We start from the raw sequence: 18,229 nt of genomic DNA, 5'->3' as shown, positions 1-18,229 counted from the left end.
GAGTGGTGTCCTTTGCCTCTGCAGTAGCTATTTTATGACCACGCTGACAGTTTGACTGCTTCTCTCATCCCCTGCTGTATCCAGCCTTTTCTTGTTGTCTTTAATCAGCAGCCCCCCGGTCCTGTCGAAGAGGCTGCCAGGACGCCTCGCTCCCTGAGCAGCACTACAGAGGCCACTCTTGGCAATGACCTCCGTCTCATCCCCTCACTAAAAAAAAAACATAGCCTTTCATTCTTCTCTCAGAAGCCACGCAGCTTGTTAGCACCACATGGCTAACAACGCGCAGCGCGGTGACAAAACACCCTTCTACTGCAACACAATACTGATCACACTCAATACCTCCAGAGATAGTGAGTGCGCTGTGCTTTTTCGCTTTGATGGCCATCTTAATTAGTGCTTATTTGACTGTTGCTAGTGCAGTCCTGATAACTAGAACAGAGCCGGTGAAGCAAACTGAGTCAGACGCTTGGTTTTGAAAGGAAATGTGATATTTATTTAATAGAAATGATAAATAATGTGCTTCGAGATTGTTCTAGATTCAGATTTTTATTACTTTTACTATTCAAAATAGATTGCTTTATCCAAATTAAAAAAAAAATGCATTTATTTGTTGGCCATGCAGATACTTATTAATCTTAATCTGCAGGTGAATACAGTTTAACTGAAGTTATTGAAAACCTCTCTTCAGAAAGAGTATATCTGCTAGATAATCTGTAGTCCTCACTGTCATCAGCTCTATAGCCTTTAGATTTGACAAATAAAAAAAAAAAGAGTCACTTTATCGTCAGCAACTAATGATTTCAATGTGACTTATATCATTATTGAACTAAAAAAGCATCAACTGTCAATTATATTGTGTGTTGTGCCTGCAGATAAAGATGTAGTAGCAGTGGCAGTAAAACCATCCCTTAACTATAACCACTTACACACTCACAGGCAATAATGAATAAATAAAGTCAATTTACCAATGACTCTAAATTATAGTAAATAGCCGGAACAGCCACAGATAACTCGTAGACATAAAGAGAACACACAAACTCCCCATCATGCAGTTGTCAACGAAAAACAGTTGATCTGCTTAATAAATTGCTTTGATTTTAATAGATTTATGTTCATTTCCATAATGACTTATTGTTCTTTAAATCTGCTAAATGGCTGAAAGTGTTTAGAGAATATGTCAAATCAGACATAAGAACACTCAATAATTTATGATTTGGACTTGTTGGCCATGACATGGGAATTCTTCAGCTTGAATTAGACTTGACTTTGGACTTGTTAGGCTTGGCTTGGGACTTGACAATGTGACTTGTTGGTCTTGAATTTGGGGCTTGACCCAGGACTTCATTGGCAAGACTTGTGCCCTCAGCCTTCAAACGGTGTGTCTCTTTCCTCTTTCAGGTCTTCTTTCCTTCCTTATCTTGATTGTTACCTTATTGCAGCCTTTATAAGCTGATGGATGAAGCCAAGGTGGCACCCTCTTGCTTCCTCCCGTCAGGTTGGGGCTTTGAGTCACCCACATTGGTTTTGTCTGGTTTCTGATTGTGTTTAGTTTAGCCACTAGCATTTCCAGCATTTTTCAAAGGCAGAGATCTCAACCGAGGCACATGAAACCCAAACCATCCTTACCCCTTGATACCACAAGAGTTGAATGAGGAAATATTCTAATTTGTGTGAACCAACCCGAAATTAAAATCTAGGCTAGAATTTGATTAAAAAATCTCCCTTAGTCATTTTAGAAGAATAATCCTTCCTGTGTTGCTGTGCTAAACATCTCATTCTGATCCAGCAAATTAATATGCCAGATCAGTGTCCTTTTTTTAACTATCTGCACACAGTAGATACTGGTATTAGTCAGGCCCGGTGGCAATTTCGCCATCTGGAGTGGTGGGAGTTTTCCCAGTGGGCCAGTCGACCTGTGGGCCAGTGATGAGTCCAGCAACACCAATGAGATAAAAACAGAGTCCCATGCTGTTTGCAGTGGGCTGGCAAGGCTGCTTCTTCACAGAGGTATGCGTGTGTGGGGTCAAAAGTTTATTACATCTCATGAGTCTATCTTTACTTCACATGCAGAGCCATTAACGGGCTGATAATGGCCGTGCTGTTCATTAACTGCAGCAGAATGGACCTAACAAATGAACGTGGAAATGCAGGTGAATAAAAAAGTGAGGCTAATGAACTAATTGAAAACAGGCCTCTGGGCAGAGGAGGCTAAATGCCAGGTTGATCAATTTATGTTGACAGATCACAACTGATGGTGCACACTGTGTGTTAGTTGTGTTAATAACAGTGATTCATGAAACACAGATACATGTGGATACACTTACTGGTGGCAGATGTCTATCCTGTCTCATAAAGGAAGTTTTTCCTTGCCAGTATCCCCAGGTGCTTGCTCATGGTGGGAATCTCTCTCTATATAAGCACAGTCTCGACCTCTGATGTGTCTCAATTCACATACTTCCATACTTACACTTGGAATTTTGAGAACATAAATGTGTTCACACTGTTAATTATTGCAAAATGCAGTGGTCACCATTTTGTCTGTGTAGCAGAAGGGCAGAGACCAGTGACAGTGTGACAACAGCAGCTGAGGAGGCAGCGCAAGCTGAAGCAGTTGTGGTGAATACCTCAATATACTAAAGTTATACATTTAAGTAAGTCAAAGTGCTAATGCCTGGCTGCAATTCAGCATAGAAGAAGCGGTAAAATGTTGCAAACATCATTGCTGGTATTATGACATTATGAGAACGTCTTCATTTTTGGAAAACTGTTTTGCAGTTGCATGCGTGAAGGATCTTAGGATGGCGACGATGCCTATTAGATAATGAATCACAGTGCTGTTAACTTGGAGGTGCGTCAAGGACAAGTAGATCAGAATGACTTGGATTCAAGGCACATAACTAAGCGGACATCGTAGGCCTTCCATTAGTTACTGCGCCCCATACTGTAGCATGACTTTCTTCACTGTTAAATCTTAAAAACACAGTGAGATGAAAAATACATTTTCAAAGTTTTAATTGAGGGTCTGTGTGTGATTTAATTCAGAATTCAAAATACATATGTTCACTAAACTCCAACGTGTTCCGTTAATCTCTCTTTCTTATTAGCACAGAGCAATCATTGCAGTGTTTAGCGTGGTGCTGACTGACTGCAGGTTATATCGGCTATCACTAATTAATGTTAATTCTATGACTTACTTGATGACACGCCAAAATGAGACTGCTCTGCTGTGTGAGGACAGTGCCCAAAGATTGTGTGTGAGGCCAGAGATTCCACTCTGTCACACCACTGTACAGTCAGGACTGGACTGAAACTTTGATTAATATCATATCAATAATTTAAGCTCATCAACTTTATGGTTTTGAATCAGGACTTTAGGTCCACTGCAAAGAGCAGTTCATTCAGCTGAGTGTGCAATAGGTGGTGCTCTTCCCTGCCAAAAGACATCTATACTATAGCCCTGCAAAAGTAAGGCTGGTCTCTAAAAGCTAAATTCCATGGGGCACGGATGCGACGTGTTACACGTGCGCCACGGCCGCCAGAGCTAAACACGGCTGTTCTAGTCAATGTCTCCCAGAAACAGCTCAGCCGAGAATATGCGGCTATTGACGGACACCACAGAGCAGAGCTGACAGAAAGTCAGACACAAATGGCACAGAGAATCCAGTCGATTTTCAAAATAAAACACAGCAACGACACGTACAACAGCTAAAAGGGAAACAATAAAGTCTGGCGGGCTAAACACTCTGTTTCTTAAATGCTACATGGAGAACAGATCAAACCAGCATCGCAGCCCTGACTTGACTTTGTCCCTGCTACGATGAAGGAGAAGGTTCTGGATAGACCACAGCTGAGAGACTCAGGACCACTAGGCTCCTAGTCTATAACCTGTAACTTCAAATTATTTTCTCACTTATCTTACTCCTTATCACTGTTAATATTGCTATTATAACACTGGTTATTCTAAGCATGAACTATAAACTTGTACTGTACTGACTGTACTTTATATTGAAATAAATGACTTACAGGCTGTGTAAATCAAAAGGGACAGCTTCCTACAACAGTAGGACAACTGAACACTGACAACAAACATGAAACATCTCCTCAGTGTTTTACCTCATGTCACTCTGCCAATCTATATAATTCCTATTCTAAATGAAACAACAGAATGCAAATGGTTATGGTTATAAAAAAAAGTAACCTATGAAATAAATCTTCATCTTATCTATTTTTAGTTGATTTCAGGGTCTTATGGAAATACATTGCACTGTGATTGTACCTGTATGATTATATGTGACAATTGAATTGAACTGAAATAAAATTAAATGCATTGTGCTTGTATGGAGCTTGTAAAAGATTTTTTTTTTCAGATGTGGTAGCCACAGTCTCAGTGTGCCAGACTCAACATTTAGTTAAATATAGTCTAACTATCAGATCAGATCTTGGTATATGACATACCTGATATGAACATGATTGAGGCATAATAACAAGCACAAATATTAATTATTCATCATTTTAAGTTGAGCTTTAGAAAAAGCTAGAGGACTTTATGAAAACCTTCAGAAAAATGTTGAAATGTTCCATTTGCTGTGTAATTTCCACAGATTGGCAGACACGTATCACTTTTTGTTACATTTTTTTTTTTCACCAAACCAGAAAACTGAAATGTTATCTTGCTGTGCAAAGACGGATCGATAATCCTTTGTGTTGTTGGCATCAGCAGTAGACATCGAGCGAGAGACTGGTAGAAAAAAAAGAACCGGACATTTAGAAGCTCCACTTCCAAACTGTAGGATTTTTGTAGCGCAGTTCTGCAAGAGCAGGCTGACTGATATGAATAAATAATGGCCCTGCTGGTGCCAACAGCAGGCATTTCTTAATTTAAAGGGATTTCTAATCCCCCTGTTCAATGCGGTTCAGTAGATTTTTTTAAGATATCGCACAATGAAAAAATGAAAGTCTACTTGCAATATCCTGTGTTGAATTGTATGTAGCACAGGAGCAGAATACACTGCTTGGATTCTGTCTGCTCCCACCCCCTTCATTTTTTCTCTCCATGCTCCCTATCTGAATTACAATTTTTCCCCTTTGGAACATTCCTCTGGTACAGAAATGAAGACATCTTGAGCTCAACTTCAAACACACTCCTCAGTAAACAGCCACTGTGGAGAAAGTGTTTCATCTGTGCCTCTGGGATATTATTAAGCCTCTCTGGTAGCTCAGACTGCAGAGGAGTACAGGATAAGAGCTAGCTCCCGTCTATCCACCTCCCGTCCCAGTGACTACCCAGCAACCTGTTTTTGGATCGCCACGCTATCTGAGTGCTTGTTGTGGTGGAACATGCCGCGAGAAATAAAAAAAAAAAACATACCATAAAATGAAAAAAGAGGAAAGTTTTAAATTTTCTGCTCCATCTAACTTCATAATTACTCTGTGACTGTGCGTCTGAACTGCGCAGATTTTGGAAATCACCTGGGCAACTCGGTGGCTCTGACCTCTCCTTCACCCCTGTGAAGTTGCACAAGCTGTGACAGCCATTAAAATCGCCACAATTGCTCTATTCATGGCCGCCGTTCTTCTTCCTCACTCAGGATCGGCGGCGGTTTCACATTCCTGATGAAGTAATGCAGGAAGACTGTTGAATTTGAACGATGTCGACAACTCTAATAAGATAAAGAAATGTTTTCATCTGCGCATAATTGGAGTGTATGTAAAGGAGCAGGATGGGGGAGTTTCTAAACCTCAGGCGTTTATGTATGTGAAGGGGGTGCTGAAATGTTTCAATCAGTTCAATGAACAAATATCTTTTTGTTTCTGGCAGCTCAAAACCGAGGAAATGTAAGAAATATGAATTGTTATACAAAAAAATCACTTCTAATCTCAGTCACCACCCTGAGAGCTGTCACAGCCAGAAATGGTGCTCCACTGTCTTTTCTACATACACTGATCTGTTGTATTTATTCATACGTAAAAAAAAACAAAAACAAAAAACATTTGTATATAATGTTACACTTTTATTTTTCTTATTGTTTCCCATTCTTTCCTGACTGAATAGTTTATTTTTTGCATTACTTATAATTCCTCAGGGTCCGATCAGACAGAGACAGATCTCTGCAGGTGGAGACGCTTAAAAATGTGCAAGACTGCTGATGCGCTTGGGTGATTAGCTGCTTCTGTGTTACTGGATGAGGAGGTTTCAGGATCACGTCATACTGAAAAGAAGGAAACAGTCTTCCATGTGCAACGCTGTGAGGTTTGCTCACTAATATCAACCTCTCTGCCATCATCCCACCACTCCTATCACATCTACTGTATCAACGTCAACGCAGGAAGGAAGTGCTGGTAGTCTTGCTTAATTTGATGGACGTGTGACATTGATGACAGGTCTTATGGTGAAAATTTAAGAATGTTAAAACTTCTAGAAAAGCACGATGCGTCATCAACAACATCATATTGTTGGAAAACAATGTTTTTCGTTAGCGGTACATTTCTAGTCTGTGTTCACCCACTAACATAGTAACCATTCCACTTACCTGCCCTTCTATTAATGTGCCTTACTCTACTCTATATTATACAATATATACACACATAGAACTACAGTATATAAGGTATATAATCTGTATACAAGGGAACTCAAACAATCAGATCAATGAACCATATTGGCAGTCACTTTTTGCTGTCGTCACACTTAAACCAAGCTCCACAGTTGCCAAAAGCACCTGACAGGATACTAATTGGACCAAACTACTATGGTTCTGCCAAAAGCACATAACCTAACTGGCAAGATGTATTCTAGCATGATCTCGTGATCATGCTAGAATACATCTTGCCATCCATCTGGTGATTCCAGCTGCCTCACATGGTGAGACTTCTGCAGTGCATGTTGACAGTCAAATTAATTTCACAATCTAACGGCCATATAGTGAATCGGAGACCTTCGGAGACCCTGAAGATTCCTGACTTTGCATGGTCAAAATGTTTCTTTGAAGTTTACATTTACACTTCTGAGCCATACTGATATTGTATAGCCTACAGGTTGGTTGGTAGGTTGTAGTTCAAACATACTGAATTGATCATTTTTCCAGTGATCTCCTGTATGATGCAATATGATTTTGATTTTGAAAAGGTGAAAAGCGTTCAGATATTCCCACAGTGTGAGGGCCACTCTTTTCTTTTGGAGATATTTTTCTTCACTGCAGTTCCCGGCATACAGAATCAGTATATTCTCTGTGATGAGACAAACAGCTCATCTATAAATGATTCAAAACGTGATGTGGCACCTAAGTGGGTTGATCTACCTTTCTCTGCATCGCCGCATTGTTCCAAAAGCATTATGGCAGCATTTGGGTGAGCGAAAGCAAAGAAAAAGAGGCTGCTTAAGATATTTATCGCCACAGATATTTATTTTCACACTGTCTGCCTGTAAATCAGAACTTGAAAAGCAATTCAGAGAAGCGGTTAATAAGAGATGGTGAAAATGGAAAATGCAGCGAGTGTGACCAATATGATTTTTGACACCAACGCATATAGTACGGGCCTACATGACAAATTATTTATCCAGGAAAACAAAGATCATAAATCCTGCAGTTGTTCCAATATTTGTAATTCTGCGTGAAAAGACTCCCTGCTGCACTGCATTACACACTGTACCTGCTCGGGACATCTTCATTAGGAGCTGATCATCGTTATTAGCTGTAATATTGATGGCTGTACTGCTGTCAGTCAGGTCCTGGTGCTGATCTATCAGAGCATGCGTCTCCTGCCTATCCCTAACGACCACACCATTGATTGTAGCTGCTTGCTATTCATTACATTGATGAGCGAGAACAGCAGACAGCAAGTGGGAGGCATGGAGGATTTCATAACATCGCCCTAACCTAGAGACACACATGCTGCCTAATATATTCCCTTTAACACACTGAATGCGCTCGCGTTTGCACTGCAACAGATGTCATACTTTGAGTCTTCCTGTCAGGAGAAGATCTTCATTAAGAGTTTCAAAGGCGGGCCCCTCTGGCAAAGCACAAACAGCCAGCAGGAGTAGTAGAGGAGGCGCTTCGGCAGCATGGATAAAACAAGATAACCCCTCGTTCCCTAGTATTATATTAGCATATCCTCTATTATTCATGCAGTCCCCAGTTCAGAAATTGCCCTCTTTAAATTGTTTTAGGGGAGGGATGTGTCGTGTGCAGGTACGTGAACTCACTGAATAAAATATTTTCCAGTCCTGGGGGAAACATTTGGGTTGCCTTATGTACAGAGGTTTTAATGTGAAAACAAGGAATATGTTCAAAGAACCACATCTGCTCTTGTGATATGTAAGCACCCGGCTTCAAATACAGTGATGCTGAAGGAATTCATATGCTTTCTACCAGTGAGATCCACTTACGCTTCACGAGATCTGTACGTTTCTGGCACCAATTTTTATTGTTTGTTTTTATTGTCCATAAAACACCAATTATTATCAAGATTCTAGTCCAATGGAAATGCATGCACAGCTCATATTGTACTTGATGTCATCTAAAATAAACAGTAGATTCTTGTAATTCTAATCATGAACATTTGTTTAATAATGATATTTGGTCATTTCTTTAAGGGTAAATCCACTGTAGGATCGTTTTTTTAATTATTAAACATCTATTAAATTAATAATTAAAAAACGATTTTAAATGTATTTTAAATGTTTTTAAAAGATAAATCAAATGTTTCATGAGTGGAATGCCATTTTATTTCATTATAATTTTATTCCATATTATCATTCTATTTTTTTCCGGAAGCGTTGCTCTGCTCGGTCCTGTGGATGGATGTTGCTACCAGTAACATCAAGTAGAATAGAGTAGATTGAACTGGCTGGACGACTGGTGTTAGAGAATTTTCAAAATAAAACTCCCTGTCCTGATTGTAAAAAGCAATGACAGTATAAGGAATTGACAGAGCTTCATCAAAGAGGTCACTCGCGGCTTTCCGAAACACTGTTTTGAAACTGAAAATATGCGGCAAAATATCTGCCTAATTATGCAGAACTTTAAGGCACAATAAAGTTAATTCACTCGTTAAAATAATATGAACAGGTATAGAGACCAAAACAGTTTCTGTACCAGCCTGTGAACATGTTTATTTCTGCTGTGAAGTGACATTTTACCATGGAGGCTTATGGAGGTTAAAATGTTCTGTAGCCAGCCTCAAGTGGTCGCTTGAGGAACAGCAGTTTTCAGTACTTCTTCAAAAATGACTTTATAGTCTACTTACTAATGTCACATAAACCACATCACGTAAACCAATGCAAATGATCAAATCTAAGGAAGGTAACAAAGTCCATGTGGAGAACAGAACAGAACACAGCATCATACTTCATATAGAGCTGTGTCTGGTGGGATTTAGCTATACGTTCATACAGAGAATGTAATATCTGAACCAGCAGTATGATCAGTAGTAAGGAATGCAATCAAAATATAATGACGTACGATAGAGGTTATAACAGGAAGTGAACTACACAGATTTCACTGGAAAAAAAACACCTGGAATGTATGACACATTAAAACCTGATGATATATAACATGTAATAATATGTGAGGAAGGATGTCTCTCTTTAAGGTCTGCGCCAGGCAGCTGTCCTCCAACCAGCCTTACCTCATTCCTCCTTTAGCACTCTTTGGCCGTGTCAGACCACCACTAATCTGTCTGCTCAATTAGTCAGCACCATCCTTTGCTTTGATGGCTGGGACTGTGCCAAGCCTAATTATATAAGCTTCATTTTTGAGGCTTATGTCAAAGAGCTTGTCTTTTCTTTTTTTTTCTGCACTTTGCTCTGGGAACAGTTTCATCATGTTTTCAAGGCAGGACTTCCTGAGAATATTCAATGATTACTAGACCAATATAAAGATTAAAGGGACAGGAACAAAACAATGCATTGATTTCCTCCTAGAAGATGATGCAGATTAGGTGACACGTAGTGTTGGTTTGCCTCCACGTTCATTCTAGGTCACAGTAAAAAGAGCTACGCCTAAAATGCATTGGCCCTCCTACAGACAGCTTATGGATCACAGTTATATAACAGGGTTTAAGAGGGCTGATTTAAGAGGGCTCTTATGAATTTTCCTTCATCGCTGAATGACATAGCTGTTTATTTATGGAATTCCTTTTTAGCCAGTATTAAATAAATAAATGTACCTATGCAATAAATACATTTGGTTATGAAATAAATCCTGAAATAAATAAATAAATGAGGCAATAAATATATAAATAAATGTATATATAAGAGATAATCTCTCTCGAAATATCCTCTCTATCTCTCTACCCCTGCGTTGCCTCAACTTTGTGTGAGAACAGTTTCCTGATGGAAACTTGTACCCGGTAACTGCTGCTAATGGTTGCTGCCGTTAGCTAGCTAGCTGAGTTAGCTGTACAGCTAGCTAACTCAGCTGACATTGCCCAGTCTGTGAGTTCTACCAGCGAGTGTTGGTGTCCAGAACAGAAGCTTTGGACCACAGGGAGAAGGAAGTTTTCAGGCCTGCGGTGAGGGGAACACAGTGGGGAATGCTGGTAGACAATGCCATTGTGTCTCAGCCCACTTGCAAACTTTGGACAGCTGCCACAACTGAATACTCTGAGAGTCTGAGAAACCTTTTGTGGAAGGCAAACATATCCCAAAATATGCTTCTGTTTAACCCTTAAAGGAATTGTTCAATATTCTGGTTCCTTATCCTGTGTTTGTCCCAGTGATAATAAAAGAGGATAAAAATAAATCATCTGTCGGTACGTCATTTGTGCTGAAAGAATCTGCAGTGGCACTCATACAACATGTTAATGGCAGATAGCGGTGGGCTTTGTTACTTTTTTTCCCCCTATCTTTCCAGTCTTTAAGCCTCAGATAACAAATGTATAACTCCTGTCAGTAAAGCAATTAAGCACATTTCTCCAAACTGTTCCTTTAAAGTCATCCTGAAAAATAATCCTGGCACTCATTCGAAGAATTGTAAAAATAGCAGCAGACACTGGATTTCTTGGTTTTTGGCACCAGCACAGTAACCATATATTGTAAGGCACTTTTGTGTTGGACATTTGTGGCAGAAATACACTGTAAATTGCTTGTCAAAGTACCACCGATCAACTGACATAACTTTAAGCACAAGATGCTGCTCTGCTTTATGGAATAAACTGGACTGGCTGGACTGGCGCACATTAGCGCCAGGGGTAATTTTCCATCTGCACCAATCCAACTGAAAGAAGGCAACATTTTGTTCCGAGACATTTGCTTTTAAAATTCAGATAAAAGTCAGTGGTTGTTCAACACCACTGGCGGTTTGGGATGCTTTTCAGCCACAGTCAGCCGTGGTTGTTGCAGTATGTTCCATTGAGGTACTCACTCAGGGTATAGCTGTTAACTTCTCTGCCAAAGTGATGCTGCATGTGTTTTTACCAGATTACTTGAAATCACTTTTGTGCAGAGTGACTATTGGCAGCACAGTAAATTATCATGAATGACTGACACGAGTGGCTGCAAACCCGACCGTAGGAAGTGTGCTTCTAAAGTGTGCTTTCAAATAACACTTGCATTCGCTGCATTGAATCTGAAGAGGGCATGCAAAAGGAAAAAAAAAAAGTGATCAGAATGTCCTGTCTGTATTAAAGGTCAGAAAAGGGACTGAAACGATATTTACACCAACATCGATACCTAAACTGTACACACAATTACAGTAAAGTAAAGGAACTCCTGCTTTAGCGGGATATTTTGGTATTCTTCCACCCCTGACAGTAAGGTATGGTGAAATGCTGACACAGCTCAATGTGTTTCAAGGTTGTGCTGAAGCGCTCTCTCTCCCACCACAGTTTATATTCCAGGAGAAGACAGTGAGAGTGATATTGATTTGACTTGGGAGGGGAACTGGGAGGCGGGAGGCTGAGAAAAGTGAGCAAATGGAGGCGGAGAGGTGCTCAGCTGGTGGTGTACCCAAACAGGAAAGCTCAGTGACTGCATAAGTGGATGTGATCAAGATCCCTGCTGTGGAGCACTAGACTCATTTTGAGGTGCTCTGCATTAAAGTTGTTAAAGTAAGAAGATTTAAAGAATATTTTCTGTTGAACTTTGATGTCTGCAAGTTCATCAGAAGTCTTCCTACTTTAGCATTAAACCTTACATTGGCTCATTTGGTTTTGTCAGTAAAGTTTTGTATTTTTCACATCCTTGCACTTTTATGTGCTTCTTACTTCCTGCACTGGATTTATTAGCAGTACTCAGAGCTTTAAGTGAGCTAAAGTCTGGCAGTCTCAAATGAAAATGCTTGATTGACGAAACCTTGAGTGTGCCAAGCTCCATTCTTTTGTAGAAAGTCAATGTCTGACACAGTACGATCCGTTTATTTATAATGATACAGCTATAGACTGTGGCATACACTATGACAGGTTTCTGAAGGTCACTTCTGGAGCCAGCCTCAAGTGGCCATTTGAGGAACTGCAGTTTTTGGCACTTCCACCTGGCTTGGTTGCTGCTTGGACACAGCAAGGTCATGCAATGTTCAGGGCTCTTGCCTCTGAATAAAGATCACCACGCCCAATTTGTGACCACAGCACTACATGCTGTATGATACACTGTAATTAGATCACCTAGCCTATACAAACCACCATTGAAAAATTAAACTTTTGTTTTGTATCTGCATCCAGCACACTTGCTGTTTGTCAAATCTATCCCCGTGACCTTTTACCGATTGCTAACAGAGCTAGCACTGCAATGAAGAGGAGGTGGAGCCGCTTAGTCTGCAGACATGTTTAAGTTTAAAGTTTTACCACAGGACAGTATTTTAGCATTCCTGGCAGATTCCTGGCAAGTAGAACTGAGTTACTTGGACCTGAGTCAGGCCTGGTCCACATTATACCCAGTTTATTTTAAACTGGTAGGCTCCAGTTTTATTGCTTTATTGCTCTGATCTCTGGACTGTGTGTCAACATGTCTAAGACCAAAGTGGATCCAAGTGAACTCGCTATCAGCCCTTTTTTTTTTTTTTTTTTTTTTTGAGTGTGAACTTTAAAGTACAGAAAGCAATAACTTTTACAGTATCTCTGGCTCTGTTTGAGACAAGACTATCCTCAGATTCCTTTCTTAAGTTATTTGATGAGCACATTCTGCTGGTACAGCTGATTGGGCCCATTCTAGACCATTCTAATTCTTGTGATTCAAGTGCCACAGCATGTGGAGCACATGAACCGAGCTAAAATGACCAAATCTGAGCAAGTTAACAAAGTCTGGTGGGCAAAACGCTCCACTTCTGAGATGTTCCTGGTGGAATATGAATGTGTGGGGTAAGGTTGAAGTGTTCTGTAAGAGTCTTGATCTCCCCATGGGTGCCGCGCTCTTTGAGAACACCTCTCTAGCTGACACTCTAGCAGCAGGATGTCTGTAGGCGCTCACATTCTCTCCCACCACCTCCCTCTGCACTGCATACTTATATAGTATATTGTCTTTGTACATATATCCATACATCACCAGCACAGTATGCATTGTATGAAATAGGTACTCTGAGTTCCAAAATGCAGAGATGTTATGTTTCTCCAGGAGAGCTGGCCTGTATTTGCTGACATTGTCTCTCCTTGCCAGTAACAAGGGGGAGGAGTTTGGCCCAGTTCTTCTTCCATCCAGCCACTCCATATGAATATGAAAACAGCTTGATTTTCATCTGAGAATTTCATTGAAGGTCTGACCTTCAATCTGTGTGTTGACATAGGTTCTGTTTATTTTCTGTATCTGCTCGTTTGTTTTCGAGTCTCAGAAGCCGCTCCTAATAGTACAAATCAGCATAAATTTCACTATCTAACAGGAATTACAGTACATGGCACAGAAGGCTCGGCCCTCTACCTCTGCTCCTGTGCAGCTAAAAGCGGAGTTTTGAGCATTTCAAACAACATTTTGATGTTGGAGATGGAGATCCAAAGCTGTCTCCAGTGCTTTACCCGTATGCTTCACACAGGCTAAGCCAGACTCCCAGTTACTAGTCAGTGGAGGAGATAAGAAGCCTCAGCTCAGACATCCAGTGAATCCACTTGGACATCTGCTTCCAGACTGAGAGATAAAAAAAAATCTAATAAAGAGGGAGAAAAAGTCATGTTCTTTGTCAGTTATGGCTCTCCATTTTGGATAGCTGCAAAATGGCTCCTCAGTGTTATAAAATATTGTCTTTAAATCCAAGTTTGCTCCTGACCTTGTGATCAGTACATTTGACAAAAAACCTCAACTCAAGGTCCACTTAATAACATTCTCATTTCACCGTCTTTAAATGCTTGAACAGAGACACATCGCCTTTGTCAACAGAGAGAGTGACAAGTTCAAACTCTCCATCTTGGGAGTTTGAACTTGACAAAATCATCACCTGTCAAGTACAGGAGAGGGCAGTTTGCTCAATTTGCAACTGAAACAAATGTCTTCCTGCTGACATCACCTGTGATTTCACTCTAGAACTGTCACCTGCTGCGGGCCAAAGCAGTCACTAACCGTGATGTCTGTAGACATGAATAAGTATCTAAATCACTCACATATTCAAAAGTCAACCATGTGTCTTAGTGTGTGTCTTAGCTGATATTAAAATAGTTGCTAATGCTTTTGGTAATATGTTGGTTTATTCAGCAGACTGTTAAATAATGTTTAACTTTTATAAAGTTATTTGTTTAAGAAAGCAATGAGTCTGAGTACTTTTGCATAGTCATACTGGTGCACAATCCACGTAGAAAAGATCTATTTTCATTCCAACTCATCATACTGGCCACCGTGTCAGTACTTTATCTAAACACTTCATTCCCTGTTTGGAAAAATCTCAAAAGTTATTTTTGTGACTGAGTAACAGCTGTAGAATGAATATATATTAAATATCAGTCTAGGTCATTGTCCTTCATGTTCGCTACTGGCTGATGTGAAATGAATGCTGGGATACTTGTCTATCTCAAGCTAAGCCAAGTCAGCACCATAAGTATCCTTGATAAAATGAGAGCAGCCACTTTCAGATATATGGACCATATGTGGCTAAAAGGGGAGCTGTGACTGCTGCTGTTGACAAGAACAGAAGCCAGAAAGACCTGGGGCCAAAAGGTTTGACCCTTCATGAATATTCAGTTCATCATCATTAAACATTTTAACCACTCATCGAAACACAACATTTGTTCTGATCAATTCATTTCAAATTTGAAAAGTCACCACTTTAACCCTTAAAACGAATTCCTAGTTATTCCTGGTAACCTGTTTCCACATGACTGACACACACACACACACACACACACACATGCACACACTGGGGTCATGTGAGCTGGTTTCATCTGTTGATGAATGATGCAGTTGAAATCTTGAATTGAGATTATTTTGTCATAGAAAAAGAGAGAAAAAGATTGTATTTCAATGTAGGTTATTCTTAGTGCAGAAATGCTGCATATATACGGGGGGGGTGGGTGTGGGGGGGTGTAGGATGGTATGATAGATAGATAGATATAGTAGAGATATGGATCTCTATTATGATATAGAGATATAGAGGAGAGACTAGAGAGAGAGAGAGAGATAGATATAATATACTGTATATATTCAAACATATATGTGTGTGGATGAAATCCAATGCCTTCTAAATCAACTGGGGCTTAGTTAAGCAAAATACTTTCATGTTCACAAATTCCCAGATGCTCCGTACATTCAGATATCCCTGATTTTCGGTACACCGGCGGCAGCAGCAGGAGAAGCAACCTGTTTGGAAGTAGAGTGCTGCTTTAAGTGTGATGTCAGATAATGAGAAGATTAATCATCTGCGAGAAAGAGCAAGCCCACTGCGCCTGTCTCTGGAGGAAGTGGAGCTGCATTGGTCTATAAAGAGAACGCTGGAGTCTACAGGGGGGCTCTGCTCTCTCTGTACTCTGGCTGAAATTTGGGAAAGAGATACTGCTCCATCCAGGCCATGCAACAAAAGAGTCCTGAGACCCGGCCACCACTCAAAAGGCGTGTTGAGAGAAACCAATATCATTACTGGCAAATGCAAGAGTATGTGCGCTGAAAGGGCCGCCCTGTGAATGGAGCCCGATGGGTTTTCACTGAGGTCAAGAGGGGCATTGCTGGAACGACGCTGGCAGACTGCAGATGGTGGCGTCTCTTTGTTTTAGCCAGACTCTCATAACATTGTGTGAATGAGGTTTCTCTTTTCTACAGAGCTGTTCACCTCCATGAATACCTGGCGGGTAATAGGCTTGTTTGAAAGCAGTCTACTTCGAGTGCTTATATTCCCACATTAAGTGTACCGCAACTTTGGGTGCCTGTTAACACGGCAGCAAAGGCAGACCATGAATACATGCTGGGTTAGAAACAGTCATCTGTGTGTCTTCCAGATGTTTGCTGTAAATGTCTGAATGAGAAACATACCGTCACTGTCTATGGGAATGTCAGAAGCTCCAAAACTTCTGGAAGTATGTTATCAACTGTTTGTCAGACATGTTTAATACCAAAGTCCCCTTAAATACTAAACTGTGTGTGCTTTTCATACATCTCATACTCCTACTCAGCATTGGAATCAAGTTTATTGCTTAAACATGTCATGACTATACCTGTCACCGAGTCTATTGCGGAAGCCATTAAAGAGGAAGCACGCCTCAACAGTCGTCTATGTGGTCTATGAGTAGGTGGGTTCTCAGATTTGATTGGATATAATTTCCCCCTGTGATTATTTTAAGTATTTCTGATTCTGATTCTGATTCTAATACTGCATGCGTGATGAAATTACAGCTAATTAAGATAAATACTGAATGGTGTACAAATAGCTGGTTTATTTTCAATGTACAGTATTCATGCTTACAGGTTAGGAAACACTGTATATATGTTAATATGTCAACTTCATCTAGAGCTCTGACCTGATTGGCCAGTTAAAACTGGAAAGGTGGGCTGTGCATTTTATGTGAAGACCACATCCCTCCATGTTTCGCTTTGTACCATCTTACCCTGCACCTCACCTGCACCAGCAACTGCTTTCAACATTAAAATTAAATACATTTAAGGATTAAATCAATAATATTTGTAGTGACTTTGACCTTTAACCTTACAACTCTTCTGTTTTGGTCTCTCATCCTTTCTTTGGTCATTGCAAAATTAAGTAATCTAATGTGTAGTGTGGCCCCCTGAAAGTCAGGATTTATCAGTCGGAGACCAGTCATCCGTCTGAAATTCTTCAAGTCGAGCTTTTTTTTTTGTTCCCAGTGTGACATTTCAGTCCCCAGAAATAGCTGCAGAGTGAGTGCTCCTCACTTTCGTACTGCTCTCCAGAGTAGAATCATTCCACTACGTCAAGTCATCCTGTCCGTTCAGTGAAGATGTCGGCAATGGGTACAGGCAGTTCTCTTTGGGTTTGTCTGGCAGTGGCGGACCTGGATCCAGGCAGAGAAGGAGGCAGCTGGCTGAAGGAAGAGAGGTTTCACACAGTCTCTGAGATAAAGAGATCTGTCCTCTGCTTAATTTACAGCAGCGTTATCATAGTTAGCACACATTAGCTCACAGGGCTAACTTGTCTATGCGAAAGAAAAGGAACAAACAGACAAATATCCATATGGAATAATCAAATTCGAGTCATGTACAGCCCTAATGTGACTCAAAAATAGTAAGACCTTTAACAATGCATGTTAAGTCTTATAGACATGAGAACTAATGACCATATCCTCCTGATGGTCAGTCCACCTGGAGCTAGAGATCAGGAATCACCATCTACACCTCAGAAATGTTCACTGACAGCTGTTTACCCCTGGATGGAGAAAGATGAACCAATCACAGCTTTGTAGGTATGAATAGAGATGTCATCTTCCTATAGAGCACACCAAGCAACATAAAAGTCACAACAATAAGACCACAGCTGTATTTTTGTTCTGTGGAAATAACTCTTAAATGAGCAGATTTCGTTGATCATCTGGTTTTTCAGAAGCACTAGCGAGTCGGTGATAATCAACTGTGGGTTTGTCACTATGTGCAATCCTTTTCACATGACTCACAGTCATCTGATACATTGTTTAAATAAAAATATTGATTAGAGCCACTTTAAAATTAATTTTAAAGTATTGACTTTCAGTGACACAACTCTGGAAATATCTTCCGTAGGGAGAGCCTGAAGCCAAATCACTTCATTGCCAGCAATGACTGCTGATTTTGTATAAAGTCCTTGAAACTTGAATCGAGTTATATGTTTATTTTATAAAAAGGAACAGCGATTATACCTGAGGAGAATCCTAACAATGA

Source organism: Larimichthys crocea, chromosome XI, assembly GCF_000972845.2.
Source record: "Larimichthys crocea isolate SSNF chromosome XI, L_crocea_2.0, whole genome shotgun sequence".
Classification (NCBI taxonomy): Eukaryota; Metazoa; Chordata; class Actinopteri; family Sciaenidae; genus Larimichthys; species Larimichthys crocea.
Note: the sequence above shows the minus strand (reverse complement) of the source record.